The sequence below is a fragment of the Emydura macquarii genome, unplaced genomic scaffold, assembly GCF_026122565.2.
Source record: "Emydura macquarii macquarii isolate MOO-44397 ecotype Brisbane River unplaced genomic scaffold, CSIRO-AGI_Emac_v2 contig_450, whole genome shotgun sequence".
NCBI classification, from domain to species: domain Eukaryota; kingdom Metazoa; phylum Chordata; order Testudines; family Chelidae; genus Emydura; species Emydura macquarii.
In genome coordinates this window covers 14,813,344-14,837,835 of record NW_027130587.1, presented here as the reverse complement: position 1 = coordinate 14,837,835, position 24,492 = coordinate 14,813,344, and the positions used below count along the sequence as shown (strand labels likewise).

The window sequence follows — 24,492 nt, the reverse complement described above, 5'->3', positions numbered from 1 at the left end:
AGAGATTGAAATGCAGTTGCTCACATACAGGTACTGAGCCTCTGTGGGGAAAAGTCACTAGTAATACTTTGGTTTTCCTTTTTGGGATTGTTCCTTTCAGTTGTAGCCATAAACTTTGAGGAGTGAAAGGAAGTTTAATGATAACATTTTGCTTCTATTTTTTTTTTTTTTAACACATACCAAAGAATGTTGAGTAATGCCATTTCTTTCTTTGGGACCCAGTTCTGGAACAAAGGAGCTTTTCTTTAGACCTCCAAACTGTCACTGGGCCAGACATCTCAAGGGACCTGTGACGGTGTACCAGGCTCCCCTCCTGGAGGCCTCAGGGTTGCACCACACCCTGTCCAGAAAGGAGCAGTAGAGAGATCCTCCAAGCAGTCTAGAGTGGCTGCAGGGAGCAGCCAGTCAGGGCCCAGGAGGGCCATATAAAAGGAGCTACAGAGCCAGAGTCAGGCAGTTGCTGCCTGGAGCTGGAAGAGTGTGATGGTGTTCCTGGCTGGCTGAGGGAGCTACAGGACTGTGGACAAAGCAGTATCCAAGTAGTGGCAGGGTCTGTGGGAGTGGACAAGGAGCTCCTGACTGGCTGCGGGGCCTGAATACAAGACTTCAGTTCTACAGTAAGAATGAAGCATTTGTGAATGTGAAGGGGCCATGAAGAAGTGGCCCAGGGAATCGTAGCAGCATTGTGAGCAGGTGAAAGGGATGCAAATGCCCATTGCTGCTATTCATTCCTCCCCATCCCCCCCCCCCCGTCCCTGCTGCATGCAGCCCACGGTGGGGCTCAAGAGCTTTTTTGGGGCCACCCAGGCTCAGAACTGCTCTGTGCACCCGCCAGTCAGCAAGAGCAGGGGGTGGAAGAGGCAAAGTGGGCAAGACCTCAGGCAGAAGGGGCAGGGCAGAGGCTAGCCTTTCTGAAAAGGGGGTGCACACACCGCCCATGGGAGGGAGGAGATCAAGTTGCCAAATTTGTCCTGATGGGTCAATGTCATTTCATAGCACACAAACCATGATGCAACATTCCATTGTGGGATGTTTCATCCCTATTAAATCAGGTGTAGTTTGGAATTAAAAACCTAGGGTCTGGTTCTGTACTAACACCAGCATAAATGGGGAGGAACTGCAGGGAAAGTCAGTGGCAAGGCTGTAGGGTAAAGCTGGTGTAAGGGAGAGGAGAAGCAAGCCTACTGAACTCGGGCCAGCCCTCAGGGTAAGAAGGAACTCATGTTGGCTTCAACTAGTATGGAGCCTTAGCCTCAAAGTTCAGATCTGAATCAAAACTTTCCTGAAGTTATAGGCCGTTTAGCCCCAGGATTTTTGTTTGGGTCTATCCTTAGCACCTGGAGTCTGCTCCTGCTTCATCCTGCTACCAAGTCATAATCCTGTGCTGGTGCCATCACAGTCTGTTGTCATGATGGAATTGACTTTAACAGCAGAAATATAGCTTTACACCTTCAAAGCTGGATCCCAAATCAAGAAAAAGAAAAGTTAGCTGTGAGAAAGAAGAATCTTGTACGAATCCATGTGGTGTTATCAAACTCTGAGTGAAATGAAATTGGAAATGCATAAAATGTAAATGGATTTAAATTTTTTTTAACTTACTGAAATATTTTCTGCTATAGCACTAGGCAGAAGCCTTCCTTCCTTCCATTTTTTTTATATATAGTATGTGTAAAGGTTTTTTTAATGAGTGTTTTAAAAAAACCCACAGTAAATCATCTCTCTACTGTTGAAAATTGAAGGCATTATCAGAGTTTTAGCAGATCCCAGATGGAAATGGATAAACATTAAGACAGATGCATTTCAGTCCCTTTCCAACAGTTAAACTTGTATTTCGTATGAATGGACATTAACAAGAACTCAGAGATTTTGACCCACTGGTATAGATTAATGTGAGAGAACCTGACAGACCCACATCATTGTTTAAGACAAGTTCATGATGTAAATTGGCAGACAAAGAAGTGAGCAGTCAATATAGATTAGAATTAAATCTCCTCTTGCTGACAACCGGGGGCCCTGCATTGATTGGCTCACAAATGCCAGAAACCTGGGCTTTGCCAAAAGTGACAGTGAGGGAATAGTGAGCCAGCACTGAGAGTTGGGAATGTGCTATTTATTCCATTCCCAGTCTGAAGGACTGGCCTCGGCAGGCAATAGTAACCAGTTTGCCAGCCAAATGGATAAAGTTTATTCCATTGAATATAAACAACCCCCTTAGGAAAATAAGTTAGAAGAGCCACATGTATGGTGATGATTCAGGAAAGCACATAAACCCCATTGAAATCAATGGGATGTGCTTAAGTATAGGCTTAAAGTTAAGCATATATCTAAATACTTTCCTGAATTGGGGCCTGTTTCAGATAGAACTGAGGAAAGGAGAGAGGAAATTGTTTGAACATTTTTGCCAATTCTTAGTCACTTTTCAGTCCAGCCATATTCACACCCCTTTTTGTTCACTTTTTCACAAGTATTCATGAGTGGGTGTTTGTTCTCCCAAAGAGTGAGGAAAGGCTGTTCTTTGTGCAAATGCCCACGTTCATGTGCTAACGAGTGCATCAGTGCATGATATGAACATTTGCTATTCATACCGGAAGTGCTCACCCTCGGCTTAGCAAGCTTGCATTCCAATCAGAGAGTGGAAACAATGCCATGTGACTTAGGTGACCAATCACACAGCGTGACATAATAGATTTTCAGAGGGAGCAGTTAGCAAACAGCCAATGGGCTGAAATATATGTCGTTTCCCACCCCTCCCCCTCCCCGCCCCCCAAAAAAATGTGTGAACAATTATGAATGATAGATAAATTCATAAAAATCAGTCTGCTCATGGGTGACTTGTGAGAATAAAAGGCTACGCTGGTTGGGTAAATTGTTTGGTGTAAGTAGTTTTCCTAGCTTTAATCTATACTGCAGTATGTTATCTACATCTGATTACTTTTCTCTTTTCACTGTTGAACTAATGGGAAGTAGAGACTGCATCATAATCCACTGACTGGGTCTGATTTTCAGAGGTGCCAAAACTGACGTCAGTGGGAGCTGGTAGGTGCTTCGCACCTCTGAAAATCAGGCCGTGGAATTTTAGAATTTGTAAGAAATAGGCTGATGGTGGATTTTTTTAAAAAAACATATAAAACATTTCCAAGAGCCATCCATTTTTTTCTCTCTCAAACAATGTTTGCTTCCAAACTTGCAGAAAATACCTATGTTCATTACTCCACTATGTATAAAGCAGGGTTGGACCAGAGCCGGGCAGACAGCAGTTAATGTGTGACAGAGAGCTCTGTATGCAGAATTCAGAACTTTTCATTTAAAAAAAACGAATTCTGAAATCATTCATATTTGCTTTGCAAGAAGGCCTTGTGCACTGTCATTTTTATAATAACTTCTAGGCTTTTATTTATTGTTTGGGCTTAATGATTTCTTGTTTCCTCTCTGTAGAGAATCTATGGTATCTTGTAATACCCTAATAGCAGATGATTTCCTAGCACTACAAAATTATACCAAAAATGCAAACATTTCTATCAACCAGAACCAGAGCTGCCAAACTCACTATCAAATAACCTCACAGTCCTTTTGTTTGTCCTTCCTTGTAGTATAAATGTCTCCTAAAATAATTTCTTTGAGAGATGCCCTCAGAAGCCAGTTTTTCCTACTTGTTTCCTTTTAATATGTGAGGCCCACATCATTGACTTAGGACTAGTTCGCGCAAAAAAAATGCTTTACAGCATTCAACAGCGATGGCTTCCATTGGGCCAATCACTTGCTTAAAAATAAGCATGTGCTTAAATGCTTTGCTGGATCAGGACCCAGACTCCCAATCTAGTAGCTTCTCCACTGGACCAAGTATCCTTCCTCTCTAAAGCTCAAAAGCATGTTAACTGATGGTCTGGATTACATATTTCAAATAATATAATAATGCAATGTATGTATCCATTGAAATGGTAGGGGATGTAGGTAGGAAAAATTACTATCACAGTTACCTATTCTAGTATAAGAGAACTCCTAGGTCTTGTGTTTATTAATCCTTTTTTGTTGTTGTTGGTTTTGGTTCTGGTTATTCTCTCTATAGTTCTAAACTTGGGTGCAGGGTAGGGTTAGCTAATTGATCTTGTAATTTGTGTGGCATTTCTGGATTTTTTAAAAAAAATCTATTTATTTATTTTTGGCTGCATCTTACCAACAATACAATTCCAGTTGCTCCCTGGGCCTTATTCATATAAAGTATTCCCCCTCGTGTCCTATGAAGGAAATCTACCTGGCCATGGCAAAATGGCAATCAAAAATTTTTTTAAAAAAATCACAAAACTCAATAGTCTGCACGTGGAGCTAAACCTTAAACTGCCAGAGAAAGAACACAGCAGAATTATATCCTTTGTTCTTCCTCTCTCACTCTCCTCCCACACTAACCCCCCTCCCATTTCCCCATACAAACCTTTTAATTTTTATGCCAGTGACTTTTTTTGCCTTGATCAGACTTTATCACATATCTCTAGTTGGGATCCTGCCTAGCTTAGCATAAGACAAAAATAGAGGGGGGGGGAATCGGCTGAATAATAGGACGGATTTGTAGCAGCTGAGGATTTGCATTCAAATGTTTGCCAGCCTCCTCTGAGCTTGAGCTTTATCATGTCTTTACAGCCAACAGCTTGTTTATGAATAAAAAATGTGGCATGAAACCAGAGGAGTGAGTTGTCTTTGTTTTGTCAAGTGTGTGGAGACAAAATGCTTGCTTCTCACAAGTCTTCACTTCATACAAGCCTTCTGGGACCTCTGGGGGCAGCTGGACTCAAACTGCTACCTGCAGACTGGTTGCTATGGCAAGCCTGCTTCACCTCCTTGACAGGCCTTGCATATTCATGAGCCCGGAATGGCTGGCTGAAGGGACCTTGGAGATCTTCTATGCAAAACAGGAGCGCTTTGACAGGCAGCCACTTTATTAACTCATTAAGCTCATCTTGTTCCTTTAAATGCAGTATAATTACAAATAAAGCTGTCACACTTTGTTTGCAGTTATATAATTTAGCTAAGTACCGCTATGACCTGGGTTTCAAGGAGGAAATAGAGGTTATGAGCTTGGAATACAGTGACACTGGGGAGGGAGGGGGAAATGAAAGAGCTAGAGAAGTTTCAGACCTTCATTCATTCTTTTTCTGTGGTAGGAGGGATGGTCTGTGCTCATTTAGAAAGAACTGCTCTGAAGAGACAGGGCCAGGTTCTGCTTTTAGCCACACCAGTGGAAATCCAGTGTAACTCCATTGGGTCAAATTTTTCTCTTTAGTACATTGGTGTAAATCTGGAATAACCTCATTGACACCAGTGGATTTATAGGGCAGCTCTAACTGACATCACATACTTAAAAAAAACAAAAAAAAACCCACCCTCCATGGTCCAGATTTCCAAGGTATTGAACACCCACATCTTCCATTGCCTTCAGCTGGAGTTGTGGATGTTTAGCCCTTCTGAAAATCAGGCCCTACAGCATTCTCCACTAATAGTCTTAGTGCTTTGGCGATTGGTACCAAGTTTAGATGGAATGGAAACTGAGTTCATTTCTAGAACTCCACATCTTTAGTCCCTACCCTGGAAATTAAGAGCTGAGGGTATGGTCTTTGTTTGGCTCCCTCTATTGACTGAACACAGAGCAGGGCTCAGGGCAAAGTTGTCAGTCAGGGCACAGAACCGCAGAGACGTTGCGGTCAAAAATGGAGTGGGGTGGAAGAGGAGAAACAAAGAGGGTGAGTTAAGAGATGAGGAAAAAAGAAGAGGTTGGGGGGATCCTATGAAAAATGTTTAACATTTATCCAGCAAATGCTCCAGCTCCATTCCCTTCATCTGCCTTGTACATTGCCACGGAAATGCATTAAAGGATTCTTAAGTGAACCATGCTGAAATGCATTTGAATGTACCATAGGAAAATGGCATTGGTAATGGTGACATGGGATAAATGCTTAAAAAGGGTGTGACATTCAGAAGCGCCTTGAGTATTCCAGAACTGAAAGTGGATGCGGTTCCTTTACATTGTATTTTAGAAAGAATCTTAACCTATTGAGATCAAACCATATTATGGATTTGTAATGACATAGGGGAGGGGTAAATATTTATACTGGTGGGAAGAAATAAAATCATGCAAGATTTTAAAAACCTGATTCCAATATGCTCTCCTTTCTTGTCAGTGAATGAGTGGAGCTCGTTCAATAATAGCTCTGACACAGACCTCTAATGTTGTCTTGCTTTTGTGCTCCATCCGCAGTCATTTAAGTGCACTTGGAAAGTGAGATAATATTGTACAGGGGCAGGGGGAAAGGGGGCAAATCAGGTTTCTGAGTGCTTGTGTCCTCAAACACCCGAGGCAAATTGAGAAAAGATGCACACAGACGCATACATTTGTGACTTCTGTTAGAATTTTCTCTCTCTGACACCACAGGAAGAAACAGAAAAACATCTAATTTTCTCATAGGGCCCACAAAGAGCCTGCCCTTTGCCTTTCGCTTGGCTGGGCATGGATTTTAAAAGCCTGACCCTGAGCAGCTGTAGTCCATGGCAGCTTTGCCTTTGGCTTCAATGAGGACAGGATCAGGCCCTAAATGAACAAAGTATTAAAGGCTCAGATTCTCAAAGGGACTAAGAGAGTTAGTAAATGGGATTTTGAGTGCTTAACTCCTCTTTTGAAACTCCCAATCTGGAACATACTAAAAAACTGTGAACTGGATCCTTTACCTTGTATATTTGATTCAAGCATTTTCAAAAGAGAGACTTTTTTGGACAGCAATAGATACTCTTCAACCACTAACCGCTTGGGGTTAGGAAGAAACTTCAGCCATGGGTGGGTTACTCCATAACAGACCTTTGCAGGTTTCTTTGTATCTTACTTTGAAGCATCTGATACTGTCAGGGAATAGGACTCTAGAATAGGTGGGCCACAGGTGTTACGTAATTTAAGTCAGCAATCTGATGACTGGTTGAGTGAATGTCACAGTTAAAACACTCAGTAATCATAGAACTGTAAGGGACCTTGAAAGGTCATCTAGTCCAGCCCCTCCCTCATGGCAAAACTAAGTATTAACTAGACCATTCCTGACAGGTGATTGTCTAACCTGCTCTTAAAAATCTCCAGTGATGGAATTCCACAACCTCCCTAGGCAATTTATTCCAGTGCTTAACCACCCGGACAGTTGGGAAGTTTTTCCTAATGTCCAACCCAGACCATTCTTGCTGCAATTTAAGCCCATTGCTTCTTGTCCTATCCTCAGTGGTTAATGAGAACAATTTACCTCCATCATCCTTGTAACAATCTTTTATGTACTTGAAAACTGTCATCATGTCCCCCCCTTGGTCTTCTCTTCTCCAGACTAAACATAGCCAGTTTTTTTCAATCTTCCCTCATAGGTCATGTTTTCCAGATCTTTAATCATTTTTGTTGCTCTTCTCTGGACTTTCTCCAAATCTTTCCTGAAATATGGCACCCGGAACTGGACACAATAATCCAGCTGAGGCCTACTCAGTATGTAGTAGAGCAGAAGAATTATTTCCCGTGTCTTGCTTACAACTCTGCTGCTAATACATCCCAGAATGATGTTTGCTTTTTTTGCAACAGTGTTACACAGTTGACTCATTGTTAGCTTGTGATCCACTGTTACCCCCAGATCCATGTCTGCAATACTCCTTCCTAGGAGTCGTTTCCCATTTTGTATGGATGCAGCTGATTGTTCCTTCCTAAGTGGAGCACTTTGCATTTGTCCTTATTGAATTCCATCCTATTTATTTCAGATCATTTCTCCAATTTGTCCTGATCATTTTGAATTTTAATCCTATCCTCCAAAGCACTTTCAACCCCTCCTAATTTGGTATCATCCACAAACTTTATAAGTGTACTCTCTATGCCATTATCTAAATCATTGATGAAGATACTGAACAGAACCAGACCCAGAACTGATCCCTGCAGGACCCCACTCGATATGCCCTTGCAGCTTGACTATGAACCACTGATGACTAGTCTCTGGGAACGGTTTTCCAACCAGTTACACCACCTTATATTAGCTCCATCTAGGTTGTATTTCCCTAGTTTGTTTATGAGGAGGTCAAAGCCTTACTAAAGTCAAGATATACCACATCTACTGCTTCCCCTCTAGCCACAAGGCTTCTTACCCTCATAAAGCAATATTCCTCCCTGCACTGTTATCGTACTATGACGTGTCACAATGAGCTTTGCTTGCATTTGGTTTGAAGTTACCCTTCATCAGGGACAGATTGTGCCATTAGACCAAGAGCCCTTATTATGGATGGTGCAGAGTCCCACAGCCCAAGTAGGGGGCTCCAGGTGGAACAGAGATGGCAGAGAGTGAGCCCACTGTACCAGTCCTTAAGAGAAAGCAACACGGACCCTACTCTGCAGCTGGTCCATTCCTGTGGCTGGTGCAGAGTCACATTTCCACAACCTCCCCACCTCCTGCTGGTGGCTAGCACCTCAGAGGGAGTGCTAGCAAAGAGCAGCCTGTGGGAAAGCATTCGGACTGCAATAGTGCGTGGCTGCGAAGCAAGGGGATCAAGGGGAGCAGCGGCTCTTGTTGTCTTCCACCATGCAAGGTCCAGACAAAAAGTGATTCTAAGCAAACAAAAAGAATGCTCTAATGCACTGTGCAATTGACCCCATAACCGCCACCACTAAATCCTAGACAGAATGACAGGAATGATCGGACAGAGCTCGTCATACTTGGTGTGTGGCAATAAAACAGTTTCAGCTTCTCAGAGCTGCGCTTTAAAAAAATCATTGCAAGGAAAACAGTGGGCTTTTATTTATTTTACTGTTTTGCAGAAACTCCTTTAAGGCCATGTCCTAGATTTAGCACAGGCTCTGATAAGGATGAAAGAGATAAGTCCCAGATTGTACTGCTGTGTCCAACAGACTGGTTACATCGTACTTGATGACACTTCAGCCCCGTTGTCATGACCCCATATAATCCAGCATCCTGGACCATCTGACACACATTTACACTTAACATTTTGTTAGAGACTCTATAAATGAGCTCTCTTTGACCTTCAATCCTTGGCTAATTGCTATTTTCATGTACAAGACTAGTCTAATTTTACGTGATAATTACCTGAAAGCAGCAATACATATGGCATTGCATGTTTGAAATGTCAGAACTGGAAAACTATCAAGTGGATGTAGTCTTAGGCAAAGGAGGAGAGGGGAAGGGGTAGGATGTGTTTATTCTTTAGCTACTAGAACAATTAAGGGGCATATACATGAATATACAAACCAGTAAATATGGGGGGCGGGTGTAATAGTAGACAGACAGACAGACACTTTTCTATCTATCTATAAATAAAACGTAGCATCATAGCAAAGTAGGACTAGAAAGGACTTGAGCTGAGGCAGGACCAAATATGGGGGTAAGGGTGTGTGCGTGTGTGCACATAGGTGGCCTGGACTGTAAGGCTGGGCATAGAATAAAAAAAGATACTGAATTTGCAAGCAATAAGGATGTTCATTGAAGTGGACTTTTTGTTCCCAAGGAGTCCACATACTTGTATACATTAGAATGTTTCTGATTTTCTCATAGCTCGATGATGCCAACCTAAGAATATCATACTGCAAACACTGCCCTGAAAGAATATGGGATGAGGAGGAAGGGGAGGAATGTGCTATTTAGCATCCAGACAATCCATTTGAATTTGGCTCTTTTGCTTTCTGGGGGTATCAAGGAATAAGATATTTTTTCAATGCTGAATGATTGGCAGCTGTGGTTTTTCATCCCCAGATGATCCTGCATTCTGAGGATGCACTAATGGGCCGGGATTGCTAATTTACACTGGAGTGGCCAATTTCGGCTTGTACCAGATGAATTCCAGTCAGTCGTTGCATGGAGCTGGAGGAGAGAGGGTTGTGTTCCTGTCTGGCAGAAGGGGTGGCAGGACCATGGACAGATCAGTTACTGGCAGAGACCAGGGGAGCAATAGGGAGTTCCTGGCTGGCTGCTGGGACTGAGTAAAAGACTTCAACTCTATGGTAAGGGTGAAGCATTTGCGAAGGTACTGAGGCTGCTGGCCCTGGACCTGTAGCAGCATAGTGACGCAGTGGCTCATGGGCATAGGGGACGCAGTGGCTCATGGGCATAGGGGACGCAGTGGCTCATGGATGCTATTCATAGGTCCCTGGGCTGGGACCCAGAGTAGAGGGCGGTCCCGGGTCCCCCCTACCAGCAACTAGGGGAGTGGCTTAAGCCCTGAGGAAGGGGGACAAGAAGGCCCAGGGAAGGGGTGAAGACAGTATCTATAGGGAGGGAGCCATGGGGGTACAGCCCCATACCAGGGCTGGGATTGTTTAAAGACTGAGCCCGGGGAGGACTAAAGAGACATTCCAATGGAGGGGTACTGCAATAAGCCCTTGTTGGACTGTATATTCTAGAAGAGTCTGTTTCACCTACAGACTGTGTGTGACTTGGCCAAAGGGCTGAAAACCCATCTGAGAAACCACTGACAGAGGTCACTGCAGACTAAGAGAGTGCAAGCACACACACTCGGCAAACATCCCATTACAGTACCACTTAGCTCTCAAGATAGGACTTAGGTGGTGCATAGCCCTCTTGAAAGTGATGATTTTCATTCCAGGTTAGTTCTTTGATACACATATATAAAAATTGTGGTTAAATACTCCTACTTCCCTGCCCCTCCCTGAGAATTAGTCGATTGCTGTTTGAGGAATTCTGGAGAAGATGATTGTGTGGTATACAGTAGCACAGAGGATGTTGCTTATTAGAAATGTTACATATTAAGTAAATTGCATTGCCTGCTTTCATATAGTGGCTGAGATTTTCAGCACCGCTGAAAAGATTTGGATGTAGAATTTGTTGAAAATTTTCCTACTGAATGCTTTTCTGTCAGAAAATGCATTTCACTGAAACCACAATTTCCTGTGGGAATGTGTCAGTTTTGATGAAATCCCATTTCTAGAAAAATTCTGACCTTCAATAAGGTCAAAATATTTGACATTTTTAGAATGGAAAAATGGACTTCTCATTTTGAAACTTTTTATTAAACATTTTTAAGTCAAAATTGAAATGAAACAAACATTTCAGTTGACCCAAAATTTAATTTTTTGTGAAAATTTCATACCACAGGAAACGTCACTTTTTTTTTTTTTTTACTTCTAATTTGGAAGAAAACAAATGGCAAAATCATGATAATTCCTACAAAATGGAAACTCTGGCTCCCACACAGCTCTATTTGGTTACCCAGTACAAATTGGGATTTGGAACTGGGCATCTAAATTCACTCAGAAGTTTTGAAAATGTCATTGTGCCAAAATATAGTACTGTAATATATGCATTCGCTTGGCCCACCAGGTTCTGTAGCAAGCATGCAGTTCTAATCGCTTATTAGTGGTTGACAGCAGTTGGTATTTGGCAACCTGCACATCTCTAGGAACAAAGTAACGTAATTTTCCTAGAACAAACTTGAGGTCCCACATCCTTCTTAATCATCATTTTGATTTACAGAAAGTATGATTATGTTGCTTGTTTGCTTATCAGGGTGTAGCACTGAACAATGTTGCATCTTGTATTTGGATTTAATTAATTGGTTAATAAGATTATAATTAATGAAAATAAATTAAAATCGCTTCAGTAATTAATTCACTGTAAACGTTATTGACAACACTCCATAGATACTGTAAACTCAGATTTAAAACCCTGGTCGGGAATACTGATTCAGGAGTCCTAGTAATTACAGATGGAACAGACCTAATGAAATAGCGAGTTCATTCTCATTCAGGGAGTGGATACATGTCCCTTTTTTTTTTTTTTTTTTTTTTTAAATAAACTTAGCGCAACAGTGGCAGCTTTCTGGTATTGTATCAGTGATATCCAGTTTCAATAGTCATTTCTGTAGAACTACAAAAACACATGCAGCCAACTTTCCAAAAGTGGCCTCTAATTTCGGTTGCCTCAAATTTTGAGATCAACTTTTGAGATGCCCAGAGGTGATTTTTTAGAGGTACTGAGTTGACATCATTCCCATTAACTTTGCTTGGAGTTCCAGGTGTTCAGCACCAAAATGAGGCTCCAGGGTGTTTGTTTTCAGCATATGTCAGGACTCACAATCAGGGCCAAACTTCAAAAGAACTTCGCTCCCATTTAGACACCTCCATAATGTCTGGAATTTCAGAAGAGCTGAACTCTATCCCTCCTTGTGGGTACTGAATGTTTGTTTGAAAATCTGGTCCTGAAAAAAACTTGGGCCACAACTCCAAAAGAGCACGAGTGTGGCCTGCAAAATTGGAGGTCACTTTTGAACATTTTGGTCACAGATTTCCTGCCCTCTCCCCCTCCCCCCACCCGCCATGTGTGTTGTACAGTTTTTATCTGGAGCTGGGTGAATACCCTCCCCTCCCCACACACACACATACACACACACAATGCAAATTATCAACTATTTTAACTACTTTGCTTCAGCCACTTCTATGTCCACCAGCAGCAGAAGACACAGAAATACCCATTTCTTTGTTAACTTCACAGACGGTTGAAATGGACAAGATGAAGTTTCAGCACTGAGTGAAATGAAGGTGGCTTTTTCTTGAAATGCTGAGAGGACAGCAGCTTCTTCCAATGATTTTTTTTTTTAGCCTATTGTTTCATATGTCTCTCTCGAGGCTTAAAAAAAAAAATACAATGCTTATGACCCTCATCTCTCTTCAGTATTGTTGTTCTACTGAGGCCTTTAAAGAGCAAGTGAGCTCTTTGAGAGAGAACTCTGAAAAAGCATCTACCTTCTTTCCTACGTTGTTTGTTTGACTCTCATTGACTTCAGTGGACTTTGGATCAGGCTCTAAAACCTGGATTTGAGGCACTTTTGGAATGGGAATGTCTTTTCCCATACCTTTGCTGTCGTCTCTCTCTGTCTCATGTTGTTTAACTGTGTAAAGCATTTGAGGGTAAGGTTTGCATGAAAGACACTCTAAAAATGTGTTTTATGTAGAGATGGCCTTAATTCAAATGCCCCCAAACTATAGGGATGAATCGAAATCCAACGACATCTGAACAGATTTTGCAACAGGCCATTCATTAGTGTAATAGGACAATTCAAAACCCCAGATCCAAACGTTTCAAACTTTGTGATATTGAAATTTGAATCTGGATTTTGCAGTATGGGCTCAGTCTCTAATTTTATACTAGCATTGATTTATACTGTAGCAGTGTCCAGAGCCTCACTGTGCTAGGTGTTATGCAAACACAATAAGAGAGAGTCCCTGTCCTCATAGTTCTCAGTTCCCTGAGAAGCATGTGGATATCCCACAATATACTGTGACAGTTTCTCACAAGGCAGTGCACCTGAATGTGGGGCAGAGGACATTGGGATGCCTACCTAGAATGCCATCTGGCTTTTGCTGCTACAACTTGATGCTAGATGGATGCGACTAAATGTGAGGGCGGTCCTCTGAAATAGTTTTATTGGTGGCACTCTGCTGGCAGAACTTTTGCTGATAAAACTTTCTAGTGTAGACAAGCCTTAGCTGAGTAAAGAGGAAAGAAGCCATCAAAAACAAAGCATGATAAGAATTTACTCCCATTTAAATCCTCCTCCTACACGCACACACACACACACACTTTTCCTATTCTAAAGGATTCTAGACTTTTAAACAAAATAAGTTATTAACATATAAAACTTTGGAATTTGGAATTCCCCTTTTCCTGTGTTGTCAAAACCTTTGCCCTCCTTCTTACATCAAAGGCTAATCCTTTTAGAAACATGTAAATTGGTAAACAGACCTGATGTCAGTCTGAATCGGGCCGCCTCGCAGGTGTTCATTGAGATTAAGAGCTTTTTTTCTCTCTCCTTTTACTTAAATTGATAAGTGGTTGTTTTAACAGATAATAAAAGGGTAAACAGCGGAGTAAACAGGTTGCTAATAATTTCAGTGCAGCAGCTTCAGGAGAGCAGGAGGTATTTGAACTTAAATCTACAGTGATTGACTCATTTGTATTTTGATAGCCCCCAAAATTGCTAGTCTTTGGTAATTAAAATAACAGATATTGGTTCGCAGTATCTTCGGGAGGCCAACTCAGATACTGGGAACAGATGCTGGAATTTTGACGTGTTGATGATCTGCGAATAGCAAACGATAAAAGGCAAACTAGGACCTACCATCTACAAAAACATCATTATCAGGCACTACTATAATTGTGGGTACTTGTTAATTAATACAGCAGAGGCCTGCCTTAGCAAGTGTTCCTGCACAAACACTATATATTGGTACTTACTCTTTGAAGGCCAAACTCTGTTTTCATTTAAGTCAAATGTGAAATTCTTATTGACTTCAGTTGCAGAAGAATTGAACCTTAAGGGACTTACATGATATTACATCACACCTTTTAGTTTGGTATGTTTAAATACGTACATCATAGCATAAAACTTGTTTCTACTCAAAATACTCCAAGGCACTTTACAAAGGAATGGATTAGATCCCAGAAAGGCAGTGATCCATAATCTCTGGACCAGCTGAGATATACTCAGCACAAGTCCAACATTGGGGTAAAACTGGCTTTAAATTATTTTCATGCCTACCAATCCCCAGAGTCCATGCAAAGCACTGGATCCATCTTAGTGACTCTCCAGATACTTAGGACCAAATGCTACAGACCTTCCTCAGACAACACCAGGAGTTTTGTCTGAGTAAAGTGTGCAGGATCTGGTCTTCAGGGCCCACCTACAACCCTATTATGTTTGGTAAAACAGATTAAGAGCTGTAAAACAGAATCCATTTTACCAAAATGGAGAGCTATTAGATTCAGATTTATCCCTGTGTCCTTCATTAACTGTGGTGTGTCACCCAGGTAGCAGATATGAACCTCTTACTGCTACTAATCAATGGAATCACTTTTTTAAGTGCATAGAGGCAGCTGTTTTAGAGCAGAAAGTCAACATGGGTTCAATCCTTGCTGACAACCTGTCATGGTGGATCATTACACCTGAACCCTGGCCAGTTCTTCTGAATACCACCACATGCTGGCAGAAAGAGTTGTGGTTTAACATTTCATCCGAAGGACAGATGTTCCTTTTAACAAGTCTTACTGTAGGAATTTACTTGTTGCTACACTAACTTCTCTGGTGCCCAGAAAATGCATGATTTTCTCAGGTGCTTTTGTTGGCAAAGACACATCCTAGAGATGCATTTTCTTCCCAAAACTATATTTGGGTTTGAGATACGTGATTATTAGCACATTGATTCACTCAATGAATATTGGTTCCAACAGGATTCCACTGTGCTATGTTCACCCTGTTAATCGTATAAAGACTCAAAATGCATTGTATATGATACACATTCAGAGAAGACCCAGAACAAACACTCAGCACAGATGCTGCCTTATGTTAGCTTGATTCTTCCTTTATACTTAAAGCATGCATCATATTTTGTGCTGACTTAACACAACATGGATAGTTGTACTTTCCAAGTAGCTGGCAACCCTTAATCAATGTTAATTGGCTCTAATTAGCATATGTTAATTAATGATATTTACTACAAATTAAAGGTATGAGTGCTCCCAGAGGGTTTCCTGTTCATCCAATTAGTGCCAATTAGTTGCAATTAACACGTGTAAATGAGATGCCATTGAACCCAAAACAAACAGCACATAGTCTGCTGTATTTGCTTGCAGTTGAACTTACATACATTGTGCTGGAGGGGAAAAAAGAGAAGGACTACAGAGGGGTTTAAAATAACTAAAAGGTCCCTAACATGTATTTAAACCCAGCTCATTATGTCTTATTTCTTGTCTCGCTCTGTAAAAGCAAGTGGAGGGAAAGTTGATCTGAATAAAAGCCCCTGACAAAATAAAAGGCGTGTGTTATCTTGTCTTGGAAAGAAAAAAGGACTATAAATTTGTGTACACACAAACAAAAACGCTGATGGGTCAGTATCCAGGCCCAGTTACTGCTATCCATTCACAGGGAGTGACGTCCAGCCTGTGTAGGGGGCCAGCGCGTTCCGAACATTTAAGTCATGCCATGCATGCCCTGTTTAGAAGGCTAAAATGGGACTTGCATGGTGCCTTGAGTTTGTGCTGGCCCAATGCACAGAGGTGAATTTTAAGCAGAAGGCTGAACATCAAAGAAATCTGAGTGTGCTTAATTATAGATCTGGAGACCTGAGATCTATACCTCTGACTTCGTGCAAGTCGCTTGGGGCCAGATTTTCCAAGGAATGTAGGAACCTGCAGATGGCCTCTGAAGTGAGACAAGCCCCACCTGTGCCTCCAATGACTCATTGGCCGGTGTTGCTGGCCTAATGGACGGGACCGTGAGCTGATCCCCAAAAGTAAGTTAAGCCCAGAGCCTCAAAGGCATTTAGGCACTTAGCTCCCATTGATTTCTATGGGAGTTAGAAGCCTAAATACCATGGAGGATCTTGGCCTTACTTCCCTCCCTGAAGAGCAGAGGGGAATGATGATTCCCCGAGTCACAATATTGCTTCTGGGATGGTGGCATGATTGTAATGTTACAGTCTAAGCCTCTATAAGTGCAAAGTGTTGTTAATATCTGTATTGGGAGGGTAATATTGATGCCATAGGTTCTATTCAGAGACGATCCGGGCCTGCCGATAGTGGGGAGGGAGAGGGGGGCAGAGGAAGGGCCACTGGCTTCAGCTTCAGCAGTGTTACTGGCGCTCTGAAACCGACTGGCTGTGTAAGCTCTCAGTGCCTCATTTTCTTGACCTGTAAAATAGGGATAGTATTTGCCTCCCCCCACAACGGTGATACAGTGTTTAATTAACTACTGAAAAAGCACATTGAGAGTCCTGGATAAAAGGCATTGTATCAATGTATAGTATTAATATTATTTTATGAAACGTTCATCTTGTGCCTTTGGTGATAAAGGAATTTCACAAAAAGAAGAGGCACATAGCTGGTAGTAAAAATATATATATTCCTAATTATTTCCTACTGCTGCATTTTTCCCGCAGAATCTTCAGTGCCACCCCCACACCCAAAAATGTGGTTTCAGCACTTTTAGGTTCCTTTTTATCCCTGAACATAAACATGTTTGCAAAAGTTTCTTGCCATCAGCTTAGATTCCCCTTGCAATCTGGCAGGCAGCAGAACAAATTGTGATAATTGTGTTTAATTAAAAAGCATAAATGGATTATCTTCAGGTAGGGATGATTTATTTAACTAATCAGTCTGATCACAGTGAATATATAGTCTGTAGAATGGAAATCATTTGGGGGGAGATGGGCAAATCCTCTTCTCATCAGCCTGCTAACTGCCCAAAGTAGATTAGGAATACAAGGCAAAGAAAGTAGGACAGTGTCCAGAGAGAGCACTTTAGCATAGTGTGTGTCATTTCCAAGTAGGAGATCTTGAGGGATCTGTTTAAATATACCCTTGCACAGAATTCAGCCTATCCTTCAAAACTACTTGCCCTTCTCAAAGGAAGATGACTGTGAATAATGGATTTATGGTCCCATGTTTATGTACTTGGTGTTATAAATTATAGGCACAATCCTGCAAAACAGTTACTCATGCGCACAGTGATTCTCCCATGGAATCCCCCTGAACTCAATGAGATACTGAGTGAGAATAAAAAGGGAAGAATAGTCGCTACATGGAAACTATATTAATTCTTTGCATGTGTTCGTACAGTGCCTGGCATGCTGTGACCTGGGCTGGGCAGTGTTGCAATCTAAATACTAAATAAGAATAATAAATACACAAACTGTCTGAAAAGCCAAGTGTACACTGGGACGGACTCTGATTTGACCCTGACCTCCCCACTATTACTAAAGTAACATATTTGCTTAAGATAGTACCAGCCTATTTGTTGATTGGGATTGGTGTGGGGAGTCCAGCAAAGCACCAGAAGGCCCACCCGCTCTAGCCAGGGAGGGGCCACAGAACCCAGACGTCAACCAATTAGCCAGCAGTAGACACTGAGCAGAGAATGCCCACAGCTCTGAGGTTGGCAGCTCTGATCAGAATAAGATCTCTTTTGTTCACAAAACCTGGGCAGCCGCAGTCTGAGTCATGTGGTGACACCCTGCCAGTATGACTCCGTATTGTCCTGCAAAGATCACCCCTAAAGACGAGCGGCTCAGTCTTACATGTCCATTCGCTCCTTGCCCTCTACACTGAGACTGCCAGCCAGGATACCCATTTTTGCCAGTCTTAGTGATATGTTTTGAGGATGAAGCCTGTCCACTGGGAACCAGACACTTTACCAGCTCACTTCATTTCACACAGACCATCTCTACAGCTATCACACTGCAAAGGCATTAGCTCACTTCAGACCTGATCAGCATGTTATCCAGGGATGCCTAAGAGAATAAGTCTCTGTATTAGGCATCCCCATAGTCATTCAGTCCCTCAGCTCGCTGGAGTTAAACACGATCTTCCCTACCAATTAAATAATTTCAAGCACACTTATCTGATGTGGGGTTGCTGTTTTTAAATAGAAACCATTCTGTAAATCTCATAATTCACTCCCAGCACTTTTTCCCTCCCCTCACCTCCATCAGTAGACAACCTTCCTTCACAGTTCTATTAACTGGTGCTTGGAGAATCCCTCTTCCATTATATTACAGTGTCGATAACTTAATCTTCTTCAGTAACATTAAGAATCCGCTGCACAGTTTGCTGCCCATTCACACTGCGTGTTGCAAATATTTCCTGTTGCATTCTAAGGGCACACCAGCCTTTGTTCCGCCTTTGCCCATAGCAATATGGACAGACTACTTGGAGAGTGGAGTGGGGCTGGTGGAGGTGGGGGAAGGAAAGAGCAACAAGTGGTGGAAACAGTCCGATTTTTGCTAGAGCAAAGGAATATGAAGACGTGCTCAAAAAGTACATGTTGGAAGTGCCCAAAAAATACTTGCCATCTGGCAGCTGTCCAGTGGGTTTGGTGGTTCTTAAGCCATTTCCAGCTGACAGGAGTCCACACTGCAAAAGCCACCTTCACATTTGGCATTAACAGGCACCCTTTATCTGTCTTAGCAGAGGAGCCAAGGGTTGAATAGGCCATAAAGACTGAACTATTCTCTCAGGTCTACCTTTAAAGAAATATAACAGTATTCAATAGTAATAGCCCCAAATACTGCAAGTGGGTACTGTAGGGTACTGTAGTACTTTTTAATTGGGTAAGGGTGTTTCCTCCAAATTGAAGTACAACTATTAAAGTAGTAAGGGGAAGCTCTTGCCCTTGCTGTACTTGTTCTGTGGATCTGCGACATTGATGCTGATAAGTCCTTAGGATCATTAACAAATACTAATTTCACATACAAAAGCCTTATCTAGCCTAGGGTTATTTTTCCCCCTTCAAGTGAAATATCAAAGGATAATATTTCCAAATTTGCGTGCCTAAATCCACAATAAGGCCCCTTATTAATCAGCCTGGTTTTTCAGATGAGTTGATCACTCATTATTTGTATTGGCTTCTATGCAAATTGTAGTGCTTTGCACCTCTGACAATCATGTCTCTTAAACTAAGTGGATTTGACTTTGGTACCTTACTTTAGATGTCCAAGTTTTAAAATTTTGACCTATGTTCTTTTTGCTTCTGGAAGACCAAGATTCATCCTGGTTCTGTGGGACCTGATCCAAAGCCTTGACTTCAATAGGCTTTGGATCAGGGTGCTTGTCCATGATCACGATAAAGAGTAGCAAGAAAAAACACATTGTCAGTGAGTTATCTATGCTCAGACAACTTTCGCATGCACACACACAAAGTTGCATTCAGATGCAGTCTTTGGAGAACAGCTTTTTCAGACGCCTAATCCTGATATGACAACTGTGTTGTTGTGATTACATGTTTTGTGATTTATTTTAAGACATTGTAACACCAGGCTGGGCAATAAGACACCTATGGTGTTTTCTGTTGTTTTTACAAAATTTTTTCTTGTGTTTAATGGATGATGTTTAATAAAAAATGAAAATTAGCTTATCCTAAACATGCACGAATATCTAAAGCTGGCTTTTAAATTTGAAATTATGATTTAATAACTTGTCCAGAAATGTACAAATGCAGCTGTTTGATAATTATTGAAAGGAGACTTCGTAAATATTGAATCACTGTGATTGTTTACTAAAGCTAAGCTACATAAATGCCAGGTAAGGCTCCCACTATGGAACAGTTACTCACAGGCATAATCTCAATGAAATCAATGGAACTATTCTTGCAAGTAACTGGTCACCAGTGGAAGCAAGAGATTTGTAATCTGCTGTAATCTGTAATCTGTGTACCTAGACTCTATTATTGTTATTTATTATTTGCATTGTGATATCACTGGGAGGCTCAGTCATGGATCAGGCCCTCATTGAACTAGGTGCTGTACACAGAACCCAAAGATGGTTCCTGCCCCAGAATTTACTATTGAAATAATTGTGGATTTGGTCTTTTGATCTTTTTTATCTAACATTTGGGATGTTACATGACTGTATTAAGAGTTGCATCAACTCTCCCTAATCCTAGGAAGGATTCCTTGTCTGCTCCAGCTGACACTGCTTGTTTAGGAATGAATGACATTAAAATGAATGAATGATTAGGATTTATGAGTTCAGAGGCCTGAATGCTACAGGAGATTGATACATGGGAGATAGAAGCATTTGTTACTGAGTCACCAGACCCAAGTCACTAGTGGGTGAGATTCACCCTTGAGCAAAGGGCCAGAACAAAGGCCTGTGGACCACTCTCAAAATAAGGCTTACGTGGTGAATGGCTCCTCTGCAGAGGCGTGGATTTCACCCTAGTGAGTGGAAGTCATTGCCATCTGAAGGCCGTTTGGTTATTTGTGTGACATGAGCTGGCGCTCTTGGTCCAGTTCCCAGGAAACAGGTGTCCCCATTATCAAAGCCATCCTCCTAACTGAGACCTGTTGTCTGGCAGGGTTTGCTGTTGCTGTACCATACCTGCTCTGTGGACGAAGAGGAATTTAGTAACCAGGCTCACTCAAGCTTTTTTATGACTTAAGGGTTTGGGCAGCTGAGCGATGCAGTGGTAACCTGCCACACAGAGATTTAAACTCAAGACAAGATCTTTATTTCCAGGCTGGGAGCACTGTGCACGTAACGCACTTGGCCCCAGGGCAGCGGGTGTACCTCATGTCGCTGCGTGGTCTCTCATCTGGCTGTCTTGGGGGTGACGTTGCTTGACTGTGAAGAAAAGCATGTCCAGTCCTCCTACAGTGGAGAATAATGGTTGCCATGCAACCAGTTTTGGATGGGAGGTGGAAAGGTTTGCAGAGCTCCTCAGGGCTGCTAGAGAGTTGTAGTAAATCCCTTTAGAAAAGGAAACCAAGATTACCCTAAAGGATGAGGGTGGATGAAACCACTTCCAGATATTGAGGGCAGGGCTTTCAAGTCATTAGAAATTAATGGAAACTGGGCGTCCAAAACCCATTAGCAGCTTTGAAAATCTCACCCTGCATGTTCTGGGTAGCTCAGTGAAGCCACGTACCATATCGACTGGCACTGCTAGCTTCATAGCTTTCAAAACCCACGTAAAGCAGGAATGTATGCAGGGCAGTGGCAAGTTTCATCTGCAGACTTGATCGGCAATAACCGGAGTAAATGTACAATACAATGCAACTGAAGCTTGCATAGCCTCTTTCATATGGATTCAATAACACAGATTGAATAGTGAAAGAGAGAGAGAGAGAGAGAGAGAGAGAAACTGGGAGGCAGATACAAGAAGAGAAAATATCTTTTACCGTGATTCAAAATGAGCGAGAATGTTGATGAGATGGAGAGAGATTCAGCAAGGCCGTTTCAAACATGGGCTGCAAAAGAGAAAGCTCTTGCTCCAGCAGTGGTGAGAGAGTGTCAAGAGATGGTGAGCAGCCAGGTGTTAGATGAACAGAGGGAGCAAATAGGAATGGAAGGATGGGCCAGACTGACACTTGCAAGATCTGGTTTCCATTCCCTGCTCTGCCATTGACTCACTATGTGACATTGGGTAAGGCACTTGGTGCCTTCTGAATATGTGAAATGGGGAGTAACATTTACCTGCTGTAGGGCTGTGAAGATAAATGTATTAATGTCTATGAAGCGTTCAAATACTATAGTGACGAGGGCCATGTAAATACCTAAATAGATATTTAGAATATCATGACCATCCTCTTGTCATCATCAGGAATTGAACCCAGTCCCTCCTGATCTGAGAGCATGATCCACTACAGCTTGAATGAAAGGGCTAAGAGCCAGATTTTTAAAAGTATTTAGGCACCAAACTCCCATTGAATGCCTTTAAAAATCAGGCCTTGATTCCCCTTGCTAACAGCTGTAGCAGGCTCCTAACCACCTGTGGATTGAGCACAAAGAGAAATGAGCAACACACACTGAACAGTGGATTAAATAAACATTAGGTAATCTGAATTTCAAGGAAACTCATGGGGGGTTTTCAAAAACAGCCAGCCCGTTCTGAGCTGGGCCTTTATCTGAAGATAGCACCCCTAGGGTTGCTTGAGGATAAAGGTGATGTGTTGTCAGGAAGCAACATTTTCATAAAATAAAATTTCTGAAATGTATGTTGCTTAAAAACACACACACATATATATGCTAGGAAAAATCCACTGCTCAAGTAATATAACAAGAGAAAATAATTAAGGTCTAATAAGGTCAGTGTTCCACCTTAACACTTTTCAGTTTCATTTAAAACCTCTACTAATTTGCCAGGAAAAACGGTCTTCACTTGCGTCTTATTATTTGAATCACGTTCTGTCTTTTAATTTAAATGAAAGGATCACGTAAGGAATTTTTTAATGTATATTTTAAATTACAATCCCGACTCTTTCCTAGTTGATTACAGTATATGACTCTCGGTAAGAAGGCCATTATTTTTTGCTAGGATGTACAAAGCATTTAAAGTGAAATCAGGGTAATCAATATTGAAACATTGTAATAGATAATTCCCTATATTTAAGCATAGAGAGACTCCACGACACAATGGTTGGTTAGCAGGAAGAAGAGAAAACCCCTGACGAGAAGACTGGCATACTGGGATTTTTAGACGTATGTGTATATTGAACTCTGATATTCTGATCTCTCTCAATGTATATCAGGCCTATTGCTGTGAACTCTGGTGTTAGTTATTGCACGTCCAGGCAAATCTGCCAAGTCTGCTGTTGTCAGGCTGGAGAGGCAGAGTGGTGATGGCTAAGCACAGTGAACTTGGCTTCCCTTTTGATAAACAAACCCAGGTTTGCTGCCAGTGAAACCTGGTCGTCACTGGCCAGACCTGCTGCTCCACTGATTTCCTTCTTATCCACGTTTAAATAAACATTGAGATAAGGAGAAACTTGCCTTGCATGTGTAGCTAAAAACACACATGCATGCATCTGACCGTGCAATCACCACACCCATATTCACACAGACAAATCCTTGCTCCCTCACACACACGTCATGCTCCTATCCCCACACACAGACAGATCCCGGCACACAGACACCACGTTCATATCTGCTTCATGTACCACGTGCTGTATAATAACATGAGAGCACACCACGTTTCTAAAACTAAATGGGCTCTTTATTAAGAGAACTGTTTACGGAGATGCTGCAAGTGCAGCTAATGTTTTAGCCATGTGCAAACAGACTGACTTCTTGGGCCTCCTCCAAACTCTTCCCCACTGCAACCTGTGCTCCTCCCTCCACATTCCAGGCAGGTTTCTACAACAATATCCACATACAGGCAGATCTGTGCCACATCCACATGCGCACACAATCAGGCATTTCTATGCATGCACTTGGCTGACCACATCAGTGTGCACACACAGGCAGATGCGTGCATGCATGCCACGTTGACTTGTGCATGCACAAAGGCTGACCACCTTAAGCAGGTGCCTGCTTACACACACACACGCTGCAACCATATGTGCATGGAAGAAGGTCCTTTTGTACACACCTGCCACACACATTTATCTGCACATGCACCACTTTTTATTTATTGTTTGGATCTATAAAATATGCTCTTTGTAGTACTCTATGTGTCTGTGTACGCACCTGCAGTTAAGCCCTTGCATGAAACACACAACTGGACACACACAGTCAGATGCCTGCATGTAGGCAGCAGACACATCTCTGAACATGCACGCACACATTCTGATAATACACAGTTATTGAACTACCTATCCTGCGATGGATCTTGACACTGTAGCTTTCCTGGTTTTCTGTGAATTTTCCTCTGCAATTAGATTCAGAGACACATGCTGTTCACATTAAATGCAAGAAGAACTCCAACCTGTCTTTCAACAACAAAAAGTTTGCCCATTAAATGTTACCCATTCATCCCATTATGTTGCTTACGTTATGTTGCATTAGCATATACCGTGCCATAATAAAAACAGGCCTTAAGACTTATTAAGCCTTGACCATCAAAATGGGAGCATGAGACCCCTGTGTTTATAGCAGATTCCTGCCATAAATTCAGGGAGTGGACACCCAATCCAGATTAATTACAGCTAAGAAAAGCAAAAGGCAACTATATAGGGAAGCAGAGATTTACTGCATAACCCAC

The 24,492-nt window shown here is 42.0% G+C and overlaps 1 long non-coding RNA gene across 1 annotated transcript; it reads left to right on the top strand.

Moving 5' to 3' along the window:
• Positions 1 to 474: 474 nt before the first annotated feature.
• Positions 475 to 22,988, top strand: LOC137146458 (uncharacterized). The gene is made up of 3 exons (XR_010917949.1): positions 475 to 617; positions 1,335 to 1,569; positions 22,909 to 22,988. It is a non-coding gene; the product is annotated as an uncharacterized lncRNA (long non-coding RNA).
• The last annotated feature ends 1,504 nt before the right edge of the window (positions 22,989 to 24,492 follow it).